At 39.5% G+C, this 21,349-nt stretch overlaps 1 pseudogene; it reads left to right on the top strand.

The window, feature by feature from the left end:
- Positions 1-924: 924 nt before the first annotated feature.
- The window catches only part of LOC100139931 (EMI domain-containing protein 1-like), a 78,131-nt pseudogene continuing 57,706 nt past the window's right edge, over positions 925-21,349 (top strand).

The following is a 21,349-nucleotide window of genomic DNA, read 5'->3' as shown; positions in this document are numbered from 1 at the left end:
TAAGGAGTTCATGGTCTGAGCCACAGTCAGCTCCTGGTCTTGTTTTTGCTGACTGTATAGAACTTCTCCATCTTTGGCTACAAAGAATATAATCAATCTGATTTCAGTGTTGACCATCTGGTGATGTCCATGTTCAGACCAAAGTTAGGGAAAATTTGTTTCTAGGACTTGGTTGGACTCTACTCTCCTAGCTGAACTGATCTATCAGGTTGCCGGGCACCTGTTTTCCTTAGAGACAGAACACTCTACAGGGTTCTAAGAGGTCAGCTGTGACCCATAGAACCAGGGCCCTCTGAGGCAGAGTTGTGGAGTTCTACGCAGCCATGGAGGGCTAGCTACCTGCCAACTGATCCACTTTCCTTATCCTTGGAGCACCTGGAGGGTACTCTGCTGGTGACTGCTGAAGGCTTGAGAAAAATGCCAAATCTCCCTTCATTTTCCTGGGATATACTGGTATGCATTGTGATGCTAATAATAAAGAGACTTCACATTTTAAGTTGCTAGGCAAGAAGTATTTTGTGCACATTGAAGTCTGTGGAGAATGCAGTGAGAACATCAGACCAATGACAAAAGCCGCAGAAGCCCTCAGGAACCCCTAGGATGTATGTGAGTCCTCTCGTGGTACAAACCTTGTGCTTGTTGGCACTGAATATGAACCTGAAGAGGTCATCTCTTCTGAGCACTGTGGACTTACTGGAAAGGCACAGAGGAGCCAGATTTCTCAACTATCCCAAGTGAATGATGGAAAACCCACCATAAATGCAGGAAAAAATGGAGAACAACTTCAGAAGAAAATAATGAATGATGTGAATGAAAATACTTATTTTCCAGAAAGTCCAGAAATGCTCAATTAAGAAATTGTGAAATGGAAGCAGAGAGTTCAAGGAAGAGGAGAAAGAAAGGCTGGAGCAGTCAAACACACAAATGGAGCAAATCCTGAATGATAAAGTCAACCAGCTAACACCAGTGGCTGAACACCCACCGAAGACAATCGACTTGCTTGACCTCTTTGGAGACCACGTGGATAATGGGAACTTGAAAGTCCTGCAAGTGCTCTTAATATGGAAGCTGTTTGTCAACATGATTCTGGAAGAGGAGAGGAAAGTGGTGGCATCTGAGCCCAGTGGCTGCTGTCACTAGAACAGGAAAAACTCCTCCCAACTTCTGTTCTCCTGCCTTCTGGTTTACTACTGCAGCCAAGACCAGAAGACTCAGCCCTCGGCGCACAGTGGATCAAATGAAAATCTGAAAAATTCTGGTGAATGACCAGACACTTACACTTAAAACTTGTGTATGTGCATGTGCATATGTGTGTGTGTGCTTTGCCTTCATTCACATCTGTTTATTTGGTAAATATCTATGAAGCTTATAAGATATCCTCAGCACTATTTTATGGACTTCCCTGGTGGCTCAGATGTTAGAGAATCTGCCTGCAATGCAATAGACCTGGGTTCAATCCCTGGGTCAGGAAGATCCTCTGATAAGCTGCTTCAGTGTTCTTGCCTGGAGAATTCCATGAGCAGAGAAGCCTGGCAGGCTAGAGTCCGTGGGGTCACAAAGAGTCAGATATGACTAAGTGACTAACACTCTCATTTTCACTCTTTTAGCACTCTTTTGTGTGTTTGGGATGTAGCCATTAAAAAAAAAAAAAAAACTCACCAGGTTTGAGACCTGTGTATTCCAGAGGCTAAATTTTAGTGAGGACTAGGTCCCAAAGAAAGGCAATGCCAAAGAATGCTCAAACTACTGCACAATTGCATTCATCTCACACGCTAGTAAAGTAATGCTCAAAATTCTCCAAGCCAGGCTTCAGCAATATGTGAACTGTGGACTTCTTGTTTTCAAGCTGGTTTTAGAAAAGGCAGAGGAACCAGAGACCAAATTGACAACATCTGCTGGATCATCAGAAAAGCAAGAGAGTTCCAGAAAAACATCTATTTCTACTTTATTGACTATGTCAAAGCCTTTGACTGTGTGGATCACAATAAACTGTGGAAAATTCTTAAGCAGATGGGAATACCAGACCACCTGATCTGCCTCTTGAGAAATTTGTATGCAGGTCAGGAAGCAACAGGTAGAACTGGACATGGAACAACAGACTGGTTCCAAATAGGAAAAGGAGTACGTCAAGGCTGTATATTGTCATCCTGCTTTTTTAACTTCTATGCAGAGTACATCATGAGAAACGCTGGCCTTGAAGAAGCACAAGCTGGAATCAAGATTGCCAGGAGAAATATCAATAACCTCAGATATGCAGATGATACCACCCTTATGGCAGAAAGTGAAGAGGAACTCAAAAGCCTCTTGATGAAGGTGAAAGAGGAGAGCGAAAAAGTTGGCTTGAAACTCAACATTCAGAAAACTAATATCATGGCATCTGGTCCCATCACTTCATGGGAAATAGAAGGGGAAACAGTGGAAACAGTGTCAGATTTTATTTTGGGGGGCTCCAAAATCACTGCAGATGGTGACTGCAGCCATGAAATTAAAACACTTACTCCTTGGAAGGAAAGTTATGACCAACCTAGATAGCATATTCAAAACAGAAAGATTACTTTGCCAAAAAAGGTCCGTCTAGTCAAGGCTATGGTTTTTCCTGTGGTCATGTATGGATGTGAGAGTTGGACTGTGAAGAAAGCTGAGTGTCGAAGAATTGATGCTTTTGAACTGTGGTCTTGGAGAAGACTCTTGAGAGTCCCTTGGACTTCAAGGAGATCCAACCAGTCCATTCTGAAGGAGATCAGCCCTTCCTTTGGGATTTCTTTGGAAGGAATGATGTTAAAGCTGAAACTCCAGTACTTTGGCCACCTCATGCGAAGTGTTGACTCATTGGAAAGACTGTGGTGCTGAGAGGGATTGGGGGCAGGAGGAGAAGGGGACAACAGAGGATGAGATGGCTGGATGGCATCACTGACTCGATGGACTTGAGTCTGAGTGAACTCCGGGAGTTGGTGATGGACAAGGAGGCCTGGCGTGCTGCAATTCAGGGGGTCGCAAACAGTCAGACATGACTGAGCGACTGAACTGAACTGAATTGAGGTCAGATTTGCAATTCTAAACTAGAAGTTATTTAGATTATTTATTAAATAAGCTTGTTTTGGATTATTTAGCATTACAATCGGAGAAGGCAACAGCAACCCACTCCAGTACTCTTGCCTGGAAAATCCCATGGACGGAGGAGCCTGGTGGGCTGCAGTCCATGGGGTCTCTAAGAGTCGGGCACAACTGAGCAATTTCACTTTCACTTTTCATTTTCATGCATTGGAGAAGGAAATGGCAATCTACTCCAGTATTCTTGCCTGGAGAATCCCAGGAACAGAGGAGCCTAGTGGGCTGCCGTCTATGGGTCGCACAGAGTCGGAAACTACTGAAGTGACTTAGCAACAGCAGCAGCTGGTCAGATAATAAAGGACAAAGAAACATAGATTGCTGCTATCTGCTTTGCTTGGGCTATGGGGCAGGGGGGAGGGTGTCACAGGGTAACACCAGGAGGTGATGTTTATGCTGACATTTATCAGGTAAGAGGAGTTAGACTGGGAGGTTGGGAGGCAGGATATTTCTGGCACAGAGCTCAGAAACTATGAAGGCCTTAGGACTGGGCTTCTGCAGCAGGGGAAGGTGGCAAAAATGACAGTGAAGAGTGGGTATGAAACAAAGCCCACTGCAGAGGTTAGGGGCTCTACTGCAGTTAGTGACACTATATGGAAGAGTAGACCTGGAGAGAGTGTTGAAGGATATGGACACAATGTGACTTGGTTTCAGAGAGATTGTAATGTGGGGAGGGAAATGCAGGGCAGGACTTAGGGAAGGGCTGCATAGGGATCTATATGGAGCTGTGGGGAATGGCACTGGGGTGTTAGTCACAGAGATGCAGGAGAAAGACAGATGGGGGTGTGTTTGGGAGGTTTGAGTTCAGGAAAAACAGATGAAGAAGGGCTCATAGAACTTTTCTAATAGTGCTCTGTGTCATTTAGCACTAAGTAAATCCTAATAAATTTAAGGGACCCTGATAAAGGTCATCAATTCATGGAAGTATTACAACCAGTGAAAGCATGGTTTTCACAGGAAAAGAGTGTGGAGAAGGTATGTCCATCCATATGGACACCGTGGTGTTTATTCCATTCCTGAAGACCCCCCATGATCAAGGGATCCATCTCTCTGGTGCCTACATAACAGAGACTCCAAAAGCAGGTGGTACAGTGGGGTTTGAGTGCAGGGTGATGATTCCAGTGTGATGAATTTTCTATTTGAGTTGAGCTTATATAACCCTACTCACGGGGAGAGCAAGATGAATAACAAATGTATCCACAGAGTACACAGCCAGTGGAAGAGAAAGACCCATGGACTAGAAGCACCCATGAATGTGACCTTTGCACTCATTGTTGCCACCATGCCTGACCCTAACTGTCCTTTCAGTAGACTGGGTGTGGGATGGGTAGGTCATATGGGGCTCTCTGGAGGAGATAACCCCTTTGCTGAATACTGAGAATAAGTGGGATTTATCTACAGTGCTTTTCACACTTTAATGGGCATATGAAGCCCTTGGAGGTCTTGTTACAAAGCAAATCATGATTCATCAAGTCTATGTGGGTCTGACCTCTGTATTGGTCCCAAATGATGCTCATATTGAGATCAGGCATGGAATAGCAAGGATTTTTAGATGATTATGGGGTAGGAGTTTTGGGAAGATAAAGTAGACTGGGACATTTCTGGCCAAAGGCATTCCAAGCAGAGGCATGAATGGCCTGTCAGAACTGATGTACAATTTATATAGGTGAGTTCTTTGTGATATGACTCTCCGAAGCTCCTATCTGCCATGGAGAAATCTTGTCCTGAGGACAACATATTTCAGAGAGACACAGTGAATCAAAGACTTCAGTCCTCCTTGGGTGAGCCAGTCTTAGACTATTAATCATATCTAGAATCTCCTGTGTCAGTAGATAATCTCATGTCCCCTCACTTGCCCAGACCAGATACTTGAGGACCCCTCCTGACCTTTCCTTTGTGCCTCATACCTGCATACAATCCATCATGTAGTTCATAGATTATTCCTTCAAACTCCCTGTTTACTCTTAGTCTCAGGTACCGTTCTCCAGTGAAAACCACTATTCTCTGTTCCCTGGTTCATGTTAATGATTGTCACTCCTACTGGGACCCACTCTATGTGCTTCCTTCTGCCCATCCTCTCCCAGCATCCAGAATGGACTCTTTATCCTATGACCTGAGTGAGATAAGAAGGAAGCTATACCTTGACATGTTGAGGATAAAAGTACAGCTGACCTCTGCCTTCAGTCCCCTGTCTCTTAACTCTGGGTCGCAAAGAGCAAGGGTTACCATCATTCCAGTGCACCCTGGACAATTCTGAGGCTACATGGTACTGTCTGCTCCCATTTCATTCATAAAATTAGTCAGTTAGGAGAATATATAGTCACAAAACTAGTGGTTCACTTGAATATCAATTGATGTGAAAAACATCTGTTAAGATTGAAATTGCTTCTGCTTTTTATCATCTTTCTTTCTAAAATCTGTCAGTAACTTCTTATTAACAGAGATATAATTTTCCAGTAGCAAATTTTGTCTGTTTTAATTTCAGACTTAATTCAGATTATTTCATTTAAAAATTATTGGGGTATAGTTGATTTGCAATATAGTATTAGTTTTTGCTATACAGCAAAGTGAATCAGTTGTACATACATATACATATCCACTGTTTAAAAAAAATTTTTCCCACATACATTGTGTGTGTGTATGTGTTCTCCGTCACTCAGTTGTATCTGACTCTTTGCGACCCCATCGACTGTAGCCTGCTAGTCTCCTCTGTCCATGGGATTATCCTTGAAGGAATACTGAAATGGGTTGCCATTTCCTCCTCCAGGGGATATTCCTGACCCAGGGCTCAAACCCGCATCTCCTGTGGTTCCTACAATGGCAGGCAGATTCTTTACCACTGACCCATCCGGGAAGCCTCCCATTTAGGTCATTTGTATTCAAACATTACCAGAGAGAACTACAAATTGAAAAACACACAAAACATATAGTCTAATGAGATGGACAATGTGAGTTAACTTGCAGGGACAGTTAAATAAACACCATCATTTTTTCATGTGGGCATACCACATTTTTGTTTAAGATTATTCTACATTTGTGAAGGGGAAGTAGAGGCCATCTTAGTTTTTTGAAGGTCCCAATGAAAACAGAGATATGTGGAATAAACACAATGCACAATCTGCTTGGATTCAATTCAAAGCCCTTCTGATTTACCATGGAATCAGCAAAACCACTTCATGAAAATCTTTTCACCAGATTCTATCTAACGCAACCTTCATGATATGCAATATTCATGTGGATTGTAGACAAAATATTTGTCTGAATCTGATTCAGGGGCATTTTGAGGTATGTTAAGATATAAAGTTACTGTGCCTAGGAAAGCTCCCCAAGAAAGACAAAACAACTAGGAAGACACTGCAGTAGCCAAGAGGCATTCTCTGGGGCCCTTCGCTGGGAGGCTCTGATTCAATTGCTCTTGGGTAGGACCTTCCTTGATATTTGTATTGAATATTTTTTCCAAGCTCCTCCCAAGATTCTGATGCATATAAATGATTGGGAACCCCTGCAGGGGGATATTAAATCCAGACATATGTTGAAGAGATCAGAGTACAGAGAATTCCCAAGTATACTCTGTGTCTTCTCACTCATCTTCCCGATCAAAGTGGACATTTGTTGTGATTGACATATCTGCATTGACACATTAGCATAAACTGTGGTCCACAGTTTACATACGGGTTCCCTCTTGATGTCACACATTCTGAAGGCTTTGACAAGCATAAATGCATGCATTCATTATTATAGTATCAAACCGAGTATTTTATATGTTATAAAATTCCTCCTTGTTCTGCCTGTTAATTTCTCTCCTCCCAGGCCCTGGAAACTGCTGATCTTTTTACCATTTCCATAGATTCATCTTTTCCAGAATGCTATAAAGTTGGAATCATAAAATATATAGTCTTTTCAGTTGGGCATTTTCAAATAGCAATGTGCATTTGAGTTTAATCATATTTTTCATGGTTTGATAACCCATTGTTTTAGGGTGAATACTACTCCGTTGGGTCTATTTGAAGTTTTTAACTCTCAGATTGTCCCATTTGAGCCTTCACAGTAACAATATATGATTGTTACTTTACATATGAGGAGGTCAAAAGTCCAAAATGAGTCACCCTGGGTTAAAGTCAAGGTGTTTGCAGGATGAGTTTCTTCTGAAATCTTCCGCTGCCTTTTCCAACTTTCAAAAATTGTCTACATACCTTGGCTTATGGGCTCTTCCCTCATCCTCCAAACCAGTGGTATACTATTATCATCTCTTGCTCTCTCTGGCTCTCTTCTGCATCTGTGATCACATCTCCCCTTACTGTGACCCTCCTGCCTCCCTGTTTTAAGGTTAGGATTGATTATATTTAGAGCTATTGTTGTTCAGTCACTAAGTCATGTCCAATACTTTGTGACCCCATGGACTGCAATACAGCAGGTTTCCCTGTCCTTCTCTTTCTCCCAGTTTGCTCAAACTCATGTCCATTGCATTGATGATGGCACCCAACCATATCGTCCTCTGTTGTCTGCTTCTTCTCATGCCTTCAATCTTTCCCAACATTAGGGACTTTTCCAATGAGTTGGCCATCATGAGTTCTCATCAGGTGGCCAATATATTGGGGCTTCAGATTCTACATCAGCCCTGCCAATGAGTATTCAGTGTTGATTTCCTTTAGGATTGACTAGTTTGATCTCTCAGCAGTCCAAGGGACTCTCAAAAGTCTTCTCCAGCACCACAGTTCAAAACCATCGATTCTTTGTCATTCAGCCTTCTTTATGGTCCAACTCTCATATCCATTCATGACTACTAGAAAAACCATAGCTTTGACTATATGGACCTTTGTTGGCAAAGTGATGTCTTTGCTTTTTAATATGGCGTCAGATTTGTCATAGTTTTCCTTTCAAAGAGCAAGCATCTTTTAATTTCACGGCTGCAATCATTTAGAGATATAGAAAGTAGACAGAAATCTCAGTTACATAGAGTCAGGAGATCAGAAGGAGCTGCTTTCATGCTCTGTGAAGATAGTAGAGCCCAACAGAAAGGAGACTCCTTTGCTAGTAAGGACTAGGCCAATAAATTTATGAACTCTTTATTTGCTATAGTCTTCCCAAATTCCTTTCTCCTCTGTAAAAATATTCTTCTTCCCATGCTGTGAAGTGATTTCATTTGGCTTAGCACTGTTGTGGACTGTAAATTGCAATTCTCTGCTGATCCCAAATAAACCCATTTTTGGGGATAAATACCTGGTAGTCTATTTGTTTCAGGTCTGCATTTTGGTGGCCTGTACTGGGATCAGAGAAGACTCCCAAAGGCCCCAGACTGGTGAGAAGACAAGTGCAGTATTGGCAGTTGAGTCCTTTGGGTTCACTTCTTTGCTCCCTGACCCTGAATTTGAAGGCATGTCTTTCTCCTGGTTCCAAACTCATGACCTCTTTGCATCTGAAGCTATCCAGGATATATTTGGGATTGATTTATTTATATTTTTAAAAATGTATCCATTTATTTACTTTTAGCTGTACTTGGTCTTTGTTGCTGCACGTGGGCTTTCTCTAGTTGTGGCAAGTGGGGGCCATTCTCTAGTATTAGTGCAGGTCTCTCATTATGGTGGCTTCTCTTATTGCAGAGCATTTTGATAGCTGTGACACATGGGCTTAGTTGCTCTGTGGCATGTGGGGTCTTCCTGGGCCGGGGATTGAACCTGCATCCCTTGCATTGGCAAGGGATCTATAGACCACCAGGGAAGCCTGGGACCTATTTAAAGGTTTTTTCCTTCTGGCTAAGGTCTTGTTTTGTATATGAGTAGTTGTCTGAACCCTCTATCTGATCTTAAGACAAGACTGTTTCAACCAAAACTAGCTGAAAATGCCTTTGGCCCAGTTCTTTCTGGAATGGGTTGCTTCAAATGAAACTGTGCCAGTTCAGTCTTTGGTATAGTCCTTTGAAGGGCTATTCCCTGGAAACTGGCTTAAAAAGCCTTTGACCTGGTTCCTCCAGTAAGAGGTTTGTTTATGTTTTTGTTTGAATTGGCTAGGATTGGCTTGCAAGCTGTTGGAATTGAGCTGTCTGTGCTGTAAGCTGTTTGAACTGCTTTACAATTGTTCTTTACTCTAGAGGAAAAATCTCTAGGAAATGGGATCCCAGCCATCTTAGTACTTTGAGGGCACCCCTCCCAACAAGAACTTCAGACAATTTTATCTTTCAAAACCACAGTCTACCCTCATGTGCATTTCTAGCTGGATGGTCAGTCAAGGCAAAAAGCTATTTAGAGTACTCTGCTCAGTCCCTGAGTTGTGTCCAACTCTTTGGGATCCCATGGGCTGTAGCCTGCCAGACGACACTGTCCATGGAATTTCCCAGGCAAGAATATTGAAGCCAGTTGCCATTTCCATCACCAGGGGAACGTTCCAACCCGAGAATCCAACCCACGTCTTCTGTGTTTCCTGCATTGACAGGCAGATTCTTCACCACTGAGCCTCCTGGGTAACCCCATTTTGGATATTAATTAACTCCTTATTGCATGTATCATTTGCAAATACCAGACCACCTTACCTGCCTCCTGAGAAATCTGTATGCAGGTCAAAAAGCAATAGTTAGAACTGGACATGGAACAACAGTCTGTTTCCAAATTGGGAAAGGAGTATGTCAAGGCTGTATATTGTCACCTTGCTTATTTAATGTACATGCAGAGTACATCATGTGACATGCTGGGCTGGGTGAAGCATGTCATGAATCAAGATTGCTGGGAAAAATATCAATAACCTCAGATATGCAGATGGCACCACCCTTATGGCAGAAAGTGAAGAAGAACTAAAAAGCCTTTTGATGAAGGTGAAAGAGGAGAGTGGAAAAGCTGGCTTAAAACTCAGCATTCAAAACATTAAGATCATGGCATCGAGTCCCATCACTTCATGGCAAATAGATGGGAAAACAATGAAAACAGTCAAGACTTTATTTTCTTGGGCTCCAAAATAACTGCAGGTGGTGATTGCAGTCATGAAATTAAAAGATGCTTGCTCCTCGGAAGAAAAGCTATGACAAACCTAGACACCATATTGAAAAGCAGAGACATTACTTTGCTGACAAAGGTCCATACAGTCAAAGTTATGGTTTTTCCAGTAGTCAAGTATGGATGTGAGATTTGGATCATTAAGAAGGCTGAACACCAAAGAATTGATGCTTTTGAAGTGTGGTGTTGGAGAAAGTCTTGAGAGTCCCTTGGACTACAAGGATATCCAACTAGTCCATCCTAAAGGAAATCAGTCCTGAATATTCATTGGAAGGACTGATACTGAAGCTGAAGCTCCTGTACTTTGGCCATCTGATGCAAAGAACTGACTCATTGGAAAAGACCCTCATGCTGGGAAAGATTGACTCAGGAGAAGGGGATGACAGGGCATCACCGACTCAATGGACATGAGTCTGAGTAAACTCCAGGAGATAGTGAAGGGCAGGGAAGCCTGGCATGCCACAGTCCATGGAGTTACAAAGAGTGAGACACAACTGAGTCAGACACAACTGAAAAACAATGGCATGAAGTGAGAGTTGAAGTTCTTTTTCTCCATGTCCACTTGTTTCATATCATTTTTAAAAGGTACATTTGCTTTGACATCTCTGAGAACAAACAAACAAACAAACTATGAAACCAATAAGCTTGGTTTATTTCTGGAAACTCTATTTGGTACCATGTACTTATTTTTGCCTATTCTTTAACCAGTACAGTGTTGACTTGATCACTCTAGCTTTGTTTTAAATCTCAAAGTCAGTTATTGTAATTTCTCCAAATGTAGTCTTTTCAAAATTGTGTTGGCTATTCTAAGAACTTTGAATCCCCATATAAACTTTAACACCAGTTTGTCAATTTTTATTTTTAAATTTTTTTTTTGATTTTTGAGTTGGGATTGTGTTGCATCTATTGATAAATTTGGGAACAACTGACATCATAGTGATGTTATCTTCCAGTCATTGAACACTGCCAAATTTCCATTTATTTAAGCTTTCTTTTTATTTCCCTGTTTTGTTCTATAATTTTTACTATAGTAGTCCTACATGCATTTTGTTAAACTTATCTCTAAACATTTCAGGATTTGGATTCTATTCTAAATATATTTAAAATTTTTTATTTTCCAACTCCATTCCAGTGTTTCCTACCCACTCTAGTATTCTTTTTTTTTTAAACTTTACATAATTGTATTAGTTTTGCCAAATATCATAATGAATCTGCCACAGGTATACATGTGTTCCCCATCCTGAACCCTCCTCCTGAAAAATCCCATAGGAACCTAACATGCTACAGTCCAAAGGGTTACAGGGTCAGGCATGACTGGGAGACTGAGCACACAGCACACCCGCCCCCCTCCCCCACACATGCACAAACACAAGTATATATGTATGTGTAATTGAGGTTTTATCTACATGCACAGTTATCTCTATTTGACTACAGATTTCTCTATCTACCATCTATCTCATTTGTTTGAATTTCCATTGTTCTGAGTTGGATAAATTACACTGTAAGTCCATGACAAAAATTCACTATTGGTACATGATTGGAAGGCATGTTTCATGTACCAGTTGCATTTATTTTTAGTAATGTTAAAAGCACCCATTTATCCACCTCCAAAAACAAAAGCTTCACTGACAATAAACTACATCTCACCATAAGTCTCCTCCCAAAATCCTCTCCCCTGTTCCCCATATTCAGGTACCAGCTTCCTGAATCTACCATTGAGTTTATTGAATCTTTCCTCTGTGTGTAGACTTTAAGTGATGTTTCCAGGCTTCTGTCATTACAAGTAATTCAATAATAAATATTTGCAGTATATCTGCACGTGCATATGTGCTAGTCACCCAGTCATGTCTGACTCTTTGAGACCCCATGAACTATAGCTCGCCAGACTCCTCTGTCCATGAGATTCTGCAGGCAAGAATACTGGAGTGGGTTCCATGCCCTCCTCCAGGGCATCTTCCCAACTCAGGGATCAAACTCACGTCTCTTTTGCCTCCTGCATTGACAGGCATGTTATTTACCAGTAGTGCCACCTGGGGAAGCCCTTATGCTACCAACTTCAAGGAATAATGTTGAGTGACACACCTAAAGAAAACACTGACTGCTAGCTGGACCTACAATTATCTGGAGACCAGAAAGTAAACATTTCTCAGAATTGAAACTGATGACATCTGAAGAAGACCTGCTGAAGCCACATTTATGTAACAAGATGGGTAGAAGAGAAAACTCTGAGATAATTTTCATCTAAGAACTTCCTTTTCCTCTCTCTGAAAGCATCTTCTTCCCTTGCCCTTTAGGGACTTGCATGTAGCCCTCCATGGTTGCAGACACTAAACTGCAATTGGCTGACCCCGAATAAACTCATCTTTTCTGGAGAAATACCTGACAATCTATTTGTTCAACAACTCTATAATTTAATTATGCATTTATATTCTAAATCACATAAATTCTCAAGGATAAATTACAATTAGAACAAAAGGAGGAATGCATTTCCAAACATCCAACATTCAGAGTTCTTTGGCTGCTAAGGGAGAGCTTACAAAAGAAATTCAGATTCTAAAGTCATTTCTGCAAAAGATTTTTAGCCAATTCAAATGAAAATTGTAAAACTCTTTCTTTTTTATATCCTGAAGTCATACCTCAGACCTAAGAGACCTTATTCCACTATTCCTTTTTTTACCCTTATAATTCTCCATTATGCTTTGCTCTGACCCCCTCTTCTGACCTACTTCCTCTCCCCTCTGCTGAACAGCAAACCTTCATATTTTAATTACCTTCTTAAGTTAAACATTCTTGGATTAGAGCAAGCTCTTTGTGACCAATTTTAAGCCTTAGCTTCATTCTTGTAAAGAGCTTTCCAAAGCCTAGACATCAAAGAACAAAATTCCCAGAAGGATTCAGAACAGATCTAGGAAGATACAGAGTTCCTATCCATATTAATTTTTTTAAGATAGTAGAGACCTCAAGTTCAAACAATTGGATGGAAATGCAAGGCAGAAAAATCTCAGTGTTAAGAGAAAATCTTTCTCCCCACTTCAGTCCATTCATTACATTGAAAATCAGAGAAGTTCTTAGAAGCTTCACAGGTTCTTTAACATATTTTGGAGACTATCTCTAATGTCTTTACTAAGAAAGTAGATTGGACTCTAATCTGTACTTGCAGGTAAAGAAGAAATTAGTCCATTTGAAATTTCAGGAATAGATTTTCTAACACGTTTAGGTAGCATTAAGCAGTTCATCCTGAAGTATATGTGAGCTAAACTCTTCTTTTTGAGAACAATATAAGCCAGAAATGAGAATATAATGTGAAAAAAAAATAGCAGTGAGAATTAGTCCTGTTACCAAAACTCCAATACTTCTATAGATACTTTGAAAGAGCCTACGAACCAAAGCATAAAAAGATACAGACTGAGTTGGTGGCCTTAGATTCTTCCACATCTGTTATTAATCATCAAGGTGAGGGAGACTTTTGATAAAGAAAAGTGTAGATGTGATAGATGAATGAACATTGGAAAAATAATTGTCTTATACTATCTAAGACACTGAATGAAAAAAAAAAAAGGTTGAAGATTAATAACACTGCTCAATGGACGGCCAAGTGTCTATTTTACACTTAAATTCACAATGAGAATTTCCATGCAAATATTTGAACAAAACACTTGAACATGTGTGATTGACTTGGGTGCCACAATATTTAATGTGCACCCTTTAACCGGGCACAGCTTCTTCCTCAGGGTCAAAAACTAATTACAGGACAGGTATCTCTCATACTTCTCAGGTTTCTCTCACCTCTCATCCTATAATCAATATCTTCAGACCTTAAAATTGAGGGATAGTCTTTTCTATTTTGTGATATCACATCTGCTAATCAAGAAGAGGTTTCCTATGCAAATAGAATTCTCAGATCAAATGCTCTCTAATGTACTGTTTTTTTTGTTTGTTTTGTTTTTTTTAATTCCAAGGACAGCTCAATTTATAATCAAGCCATAGCTATTTTGAACATTGCCTTAGCAATATCCATGTGTACGTCAAGCCCAAATTGAAGATCTCTCTTTGCAAGCCAAATTTCTACTGAATCACATAATTATTGGGGCTAAACCCACAAAGGTACCAATTGACACATAATAACTGCAGAAGCAGGCTTGCACAGCACCCCTTAAAACTAGAAATTAAAGAAAAACTAAAAGACTAGTTCCTAATAGGGAAAGGAGTACATCAAGACTGTATTGTCACCCTGCTTATTTAACTTATATGCAGAGTACATCATGAGAGATGCTGGTCTAGAAGAAGCACAAGTTGGAATCAAGATTGCTGAGAGAAATATCAATAACCTCAGATATGCAGATGACACCACCCTTATGGCAGAAAGTGAAGAATTAAAAAGCCACTTGATGAAAGTGAAAGAAGAGAGTGAAAAAGTTGGCTTAAAACTCAACATTCAGAAAACTAAAATCATGGCATCCGGTCCCATCACTTCATGGGAAATAGATGGGGAAACAGTGGAAACAATGGCAGACTTTATTTATTTATTTATTTATTTTTGGAGGCGGGGCGCTCCAAAATCACTGCAGATGGTAACTGCAGACATGAAATTAAAAGACGCTTGCTCTTTGGAAGAAAAGTTATGACCAACCTAGACAGCATATTAAAAAAACAGAGACATCAATTTACAAACAAAGGTCCATCTAATCAAAGCTATGGTTTTTCCAGTAGTCATGTATGGATGTGAGAATTTGTCTATAAAGAAAGCTGAGCACCAAAGAATTGATGCTTTGAACTGTGGTGTTGGATAAAACTCTTGAGAGTCCTTTGGACTGCAAGGAGATCCAACCAGTCCATCCTAAAGAAAATCAGTCCTGAGTATTCGTTGGAGGGACTGAAGCTGAAGTTGAAACTCCAATACTTTGGCCACCTGATGTGAAGAACTGACTCATTTGAAAAGGCTGGGAAACCTGATGCTGGGAAAGATTGAAGGCAGGAGGAGAAGGAGACTACAGAGGATGAGGTGGTTGGATGGCATCAGTGACTCAGTGGACATGAGTTTGAATAAATTCTGGGAGTTGGTGATGGACATGGAGGCCTGGCATGCTACAGTCCATGGGTTTGCAAAGAGTTGGACATGACTGAGTGACTGAACTGACTGAACTGAAAATCAATATTTGAAAGCCTTGCAGATTTCAAGGTCATCCCTTGCACCTTTCTATGTAATTATAGTCTCTCAGCAAAGAAACTCATCTGAAGAGGCTTATTGAAATAGTAATCACCCCAGGGCCATATTGAAATAGTCATACTACACTTTCTTGTGGTATTGAATGTAAATAGTTATTTATCCCTTGGGCTGCATTATAATTGTCAACCTATGTTCTACCTTCTTTAGTGTCCTTCAGGTAAATACATAATATTTGTTTGTCTTTTCCAGGAAACATCAACATATCTGGATTACTCAGGCATTTCCTTGCACACAATTCTTATAAATAATTATTCAAGAACTTAAGTATACTTATGTGAATGTCTAATTGCTCTGTTCTAATGGTGGAATGAGCACATTGATTATATTTATTGTCTTATTGTTTGAGCTTCAGAAGGATTTAAAATTTTCAAAGGAAACTTTACATTTTTATATGAAAGGACTTGGCATAGCCAGAGGAGATAGTCATCTTGCTTCTGACAGATTACAAATAATTCAAACATTCCTGATCTCTTACAGATAATTAAGACAATTTTTGAATCCCACTTGTTCCTGTAGAAAATGGATTCCCAACTTTTATGCAATTATAATGGCAATATTTGACTTAGGTGGTGCTAGTGGTAAAGAACCTGATTGCCAATGCAGGAGATGTAAGAGATGTGGGTTGAGAAGATGCCCTGAAGGAGGGCATGGCAACCCATTCCAGTATTCTTGCCTGGATAATCTGATGGACAGAGGAACCTGGAGGGCTCCTCAAACTATATTTGACTGAAGTGACTAAGCACAGTCAAATATAGTAAAGTAAACATTCTTCCTTAGGAACTAAAAGAGCATTAAAGATTATGCAACTTAAAATTATCACTTCCAACAACTCTCAAATTCAAGTCTGCCGTATAATTACCGATCTATCTACCTTTTGGTGGAGTCGTCTGGAGAAGCACTTGATAGAATGACGGCTTTATGGAAATTATCAATGATCGATAACTTACTACAGCTTTTCACCTGGACTAGTGCCAGAAATTTCCCCATTTTGCCTCAATGAAATACAATTATGTAAAGTTTAAAAATAAAATAAAATTGGAAGAATAAAATGAAAAAAAAAATAAAAAAATAAAAACACTGAAGAGTTAAAAAAAATAAATAAATAAATAACAGCTAAATCTAAACTGGTACAACCCAATGCTGCCTTATTTTAAAGCTTTCACTAAACTACATGGCTCTTAGTGCTTTATAATCTTTTTTAGTCACTGAAAATACACTTTTTTTTCCTCTCAAAAATATGACACACTTATCCTATAAAATCCTATTATTTTTCTTTTCATCAATTTCATTCATAATACTTTAAATCTTCAAGTCTTTTCCCATTTCCTAAACAATGAAAAACTCATAACTTTCCAGCATTTCTCTGAAAAACTGCCTGGCTCTGAAGAGATTTATTAGAAACTCTTATAAAAAGAAATCCAGATTTAATATCACTTGTTGATGGGTCACAGTTTAAGATTGATAAAGGAGACTATCAGGTCAGATATACATCAACATATCTTGACTTACCCCTAGAACATGACTCCTTACCAAATAAAAATCTGCCCAGGTCAGATTTCACTGTTCACTACTTGTCACTAAGATAGATAAAGGGATACTGGAAAAAGAATCTTCACAAATTAGAAGAGAATAATTCTTGGCACTTTCAGGATGGTCAGTTGTTGGCACCAGAAAATCTGAAAAAAAAAATAATAATAATGAAATCTTTCACTATCATTAAGGACAAGTTGGCCACTGTAGTCAACTGGCATTTCTCAGTCATTGTCAAAAATGTTATGCAGTTGTTATCCCATGAGGATTTCTAACAAGTGATTAGTCAACAGTTTTTTTTCCAAAATAAATGTTGAAAGAGCTGCAATGAGCACTTCACATGTGGCTATATTCATTAGAGTTGATTAAGAAAAGTAGAATCAGTTCAGTTCAGTTCAGTCACTCAGTCGTGTCCGACTCTTTGTGACCCCATGAATCCCAGCACGCCAGGCCTCCCTGTCCATCACCAACTCCCAGAGTTCACTCAGACTCACCTGCATCGAGTCAGTGATGCCATCCAGCCATCTCATTCTCTGTCGTCCCCTTCTCCTCCTGCCCACAATCCCTCCCAGCATTAAGGTCTTTTCCAATGAGTCAACTCTTCACATGAGGTGGCCAAAGTACTGGAGTTTCAGCTTTAGCATCATTCCTTCCAAAGAAATCCCAGGGCTGATCTTTTTCAGAATGGACTGGTTGGATCTCCTTGCAGTCCAAGGAACTCTCAAGAGTCTTCTCCAACACCACAGTTCAAAAGCATCAATTCTTCAGTGCTCAGCCTTCTTCACAGTCCAACTCTCACATCCATACATGACCACAGGAAAGACCATAGCCTTGACTAGACAGACCTTTGTTGGCAAAGTAATCTCTCTGCTTTTGAATATGCTATCTAGGTTGGTCATAACTTTTCTTCCAAGGAGTAAGCATCTTTTAATTTCATGGCTGCAGTCACCATCTGCAGTGATTTTGGAGCCCAAAAAAATAAAGTCTGACACTGTTTCCATTGTTTCCCCATCTATTTCCCATGAAGTGATGGGACCAGATGCCATGATCTTCGTTTTCTGAATGTTGAGTTTAAGCCAACTTTTTCACTCTCCATTTTCACTTTCATCAAGAGGCGTTTTAGTTCCTCTTCACTTTCTGCCATAGGGGTGGTGTCATCTGCATATCTGAAGTTATTCATATTTCTCCCGGCAATCTTGATTCCAGCTTGTGCTTCTTCCAGCCCAGGGTTTCTTATGATGTACATTGCATATAAGTTAAATAAGCAGGGTGACAATATACAGCCTTGACGTACTCCTTTTCCTATTTGGAACCAGTCTGTTGTTCCACGTCCAGTTCTAACTGTTGTTTCCTGACCTGCATACAGATTTCTCAAGAGGTAGGTCAGGTGGTCTGGTATTCCCTTCTCTTGAAGAATTTTCCACAATTTATTGTGATCCACATAGATAGATGTTTTTTCCGGAACTCTTTTGCTTTTTCCATGATCCAGCGGATGCTGGCACTTTGATCTTGGGTTCCTCTGCCTTTCTAAAACCAACTTGAACATCAGGAAGTTCATGGTTCACGTATTGCTGAAGCCTGGCTTGGACAATGTTGAGCATTACTGTACTAGCTTGTGAGATGAGTGCAATTGTGTGGTAGTTTGAGCATTCTTTGGCATTGCCTTTCTTTGGGAATGGAATGAAAACTGACCTCTTCCAGTCCTGTAGCCACTGCTGAGTTTTCCAAATTTGCTGGCATATTGAGTGCAGCACTTTCACAGCATCATCTTTCAGGATTTGAAATAGCTCAACTGGAATACCATCACCTCCCCTAGCTTTGTTCGTAGTGATGCTTTCTAAAACCCACTTGACTTCACATTCCAGGATGTCTGGCTCTAGATGAGTGATCACACCATCATGATTATCTGGGGCATGAAGATCTTTTTTGTACAGTTCTTTTGTGTATTCTTGCCACCTCTTCTTAATATCTTCTGTTTCTCTTAGGTCCATACCATTTCTGTCCTTTATCGAGCCCATCTTTGCATGAAATGTGCCCTTGGTATATTGAGAGCTGGATCATAGGAAAATGGCTAATGTGTTTGTGGGAATTGATTAGGTAAGTCCTAAATCTGTAGTCAGATTTCCACAAAGGATAGACAGGAACTTTCAGGCATAGAGTGAAATTCTTCTTCAGAGAAGACACAGCTCTGTTTTAAATGCCTTGTAATGAACTGAACCACTCCCACTCGGATGATCCAGAATAATCTTCTGTCCTTAAAGTCCCTTGATTATTGACTATAATTACTTCTACAAAATATCTTCACAGAAACACCTAATTTATCTTGAGTCTATAGCTTATCCATGTTGGCATACTAAATGCCCATCACAGCTGGCCTGTATTAGTTTTCTATGGTTGCCATAACATGTATGTTCATACACTTAATGGGTGTGCCACATTTCCCTGAGGTGGGGGATGGTTCATTTTTCTTCTCTTTTTTTTTTCCTCTTTCTTCTTCAGATACTCCAATCCATATCAATCTATCTTCAAATTTGCTGATTATTTCTTCTGTCAATTCAAGTATAAATAATCGAGCTCATCTGATGTATACTTCACTTCAGCTATGACACTTATAGCTTCAAAATTTCAATTTTTTCCTTTTATATAATCTCTATCTCTTTATTGATATTCTATTTTTGGTGTGAGATTGTCATCATATCTTCCTTTACTTTTTATTTCATGATTCACTTTATTTATGCGAACATATTTATAGTGATCACCTTGAAGTCTTTTCCTGTTAATGTGACATCTGGTTGCTCATACACACAGCCTGCTTTTGTTCCAATGTATGTACTCTACTTCCCAGATTTTTTGCATGCCTTATACTTTTTTCTTGCAAAGTGGACATTATAAATAAAGTATTATAAGAACTTTGGATACTGCTGGTCTCCCCCACTTCAGAGCTGAATTATATTAGTGATGTCTATATCCCTCACTCAACGTTGCTATGTCTGTGGTGTTATTCATCAGGAAGGCTTTTTCTTTAAATAATTGTCACTAGTTTCATTGAGGCAAGGCTGCTGGAGCTCCTCACACTGTCATCCTGGAAGTGTTCTCTCTGCTTCTATTTTGAAGATTATATTGTGCGCACTTAGATAATCCAGAATACATCCTATTTTTAAAATCAACTAATTAGCAAATTTAAATTTATATGTAACCTTAAATTACATGTTTCTATGTAATGTAACACAGTCACAGGTTCCGGGATTTAAGAAGTAGATATCTTTTGGGTAATGGAGAGTGTTTTTATCTACTGCAGAGACATAGCAAACAGTGATATTGGACTCTATTAAGTATATCCCCAGAATATAATGATTTATATTCTGGTTTAGCCTAAAACATCACCAACACAGTCAATGAGAATTAATATGAGCATATTTTCTCTTCTTGTGTCAAACCAGACATACTTTTCTGTCTTTGTGTAATACAGGTGCTAAGAGTATTTACATGTTCCTGTGTTAAAAAAAAATACGGAAAGCAAGCAAAACCAACTTTAGGTATTTATTCATATTTATTTTTAAGACAAGACTCTGATCCAAATTCATTAACTATTCAAGAGTGATAGCATGCTTATTAAAACTCCTTTCAAGACATGTTTCTCACTGTTCAAAGCCATTAATTTATAACCTCTCCCCTAATTCAACTAGTTTCCTGCTTTGAAAGATCCATCTTAAGGTCACTCAGTTCATACCATAAAAGTCCTGAACACTTCTTTCCCAAATATCCAAAACTTGTTGACATTACTGAAGCTCTGTTTAGGAGTGTGTGTGTATGTGCATGTGGGTGTTTTGTGTGCCTGTTTTTCTCATTACTATAAGAAGTCTAAATGCTAAGCTTTGCTTTATTATCTGATTTTCCTGATGATCTTTTTTTTTTTTAATTTGACAATTGACAATGAATCAAGAAGGTAAGTAGAGACAAGATATTTACAGTGGAAAGCTAGAAAGTTAAAAGGAAGTAATCCATACTGTGATGTTGTACATTACTGTTTGGCATATCTTTAGAATAAACTAATCTTTAAAATAGGGATAATGGAAGCAGAAAATGATGCTGCAATCATTCAGTTACAAAGAACTCTAAAGTGCAGAAATAAGGGTTTCAGAGAAACATTAAGAAAAACACAGATTTTTTGATGGTTGTCGCTTTTTTCTCCTCTAAGATTTCTATGGTTTACTTATTGAGATCGAAATATGTATGGTTGCTTTGCTTATTCATTTTCTATTGAATCTATTCTTAGAATATTCAATGTCTCTATTGAAACTAAGATCATGGCATCTGGTCCCATCATTTCATGGCAAATAGATGAGGAAACAGTGGAAACAGTGACAGACTTTATTTTTGGCGGGCTCCAAAATCACTGCAGATGGTGACTGCAGCCATGAAATTAAAAGATGATTGTTCCTTGGAAGAAAAATTATGACAAAACTAGACACCATATTAAAAAGCAGAGCCATTATTTTGC

The sequence above is a fragment of the Bos taurus genome, chromosome 1 (assembly GCF_002263795.3).
Source record: "Bos taurus isolate L1 Dominette 01449 registration number 42190680 breed Hereford chromosome 1, ARS-UCD2.0, whole genome shotgun sequence".
Classification (NCBI taxonomy): Eukaryota; Metazoa; Chordata; class Mammalia; order Artiodactyla; family Bovidae; genus Bos; species Bos taurus.
This window is presented reverse-complemented; position numbering and strand designations above follow the sequence as displayed.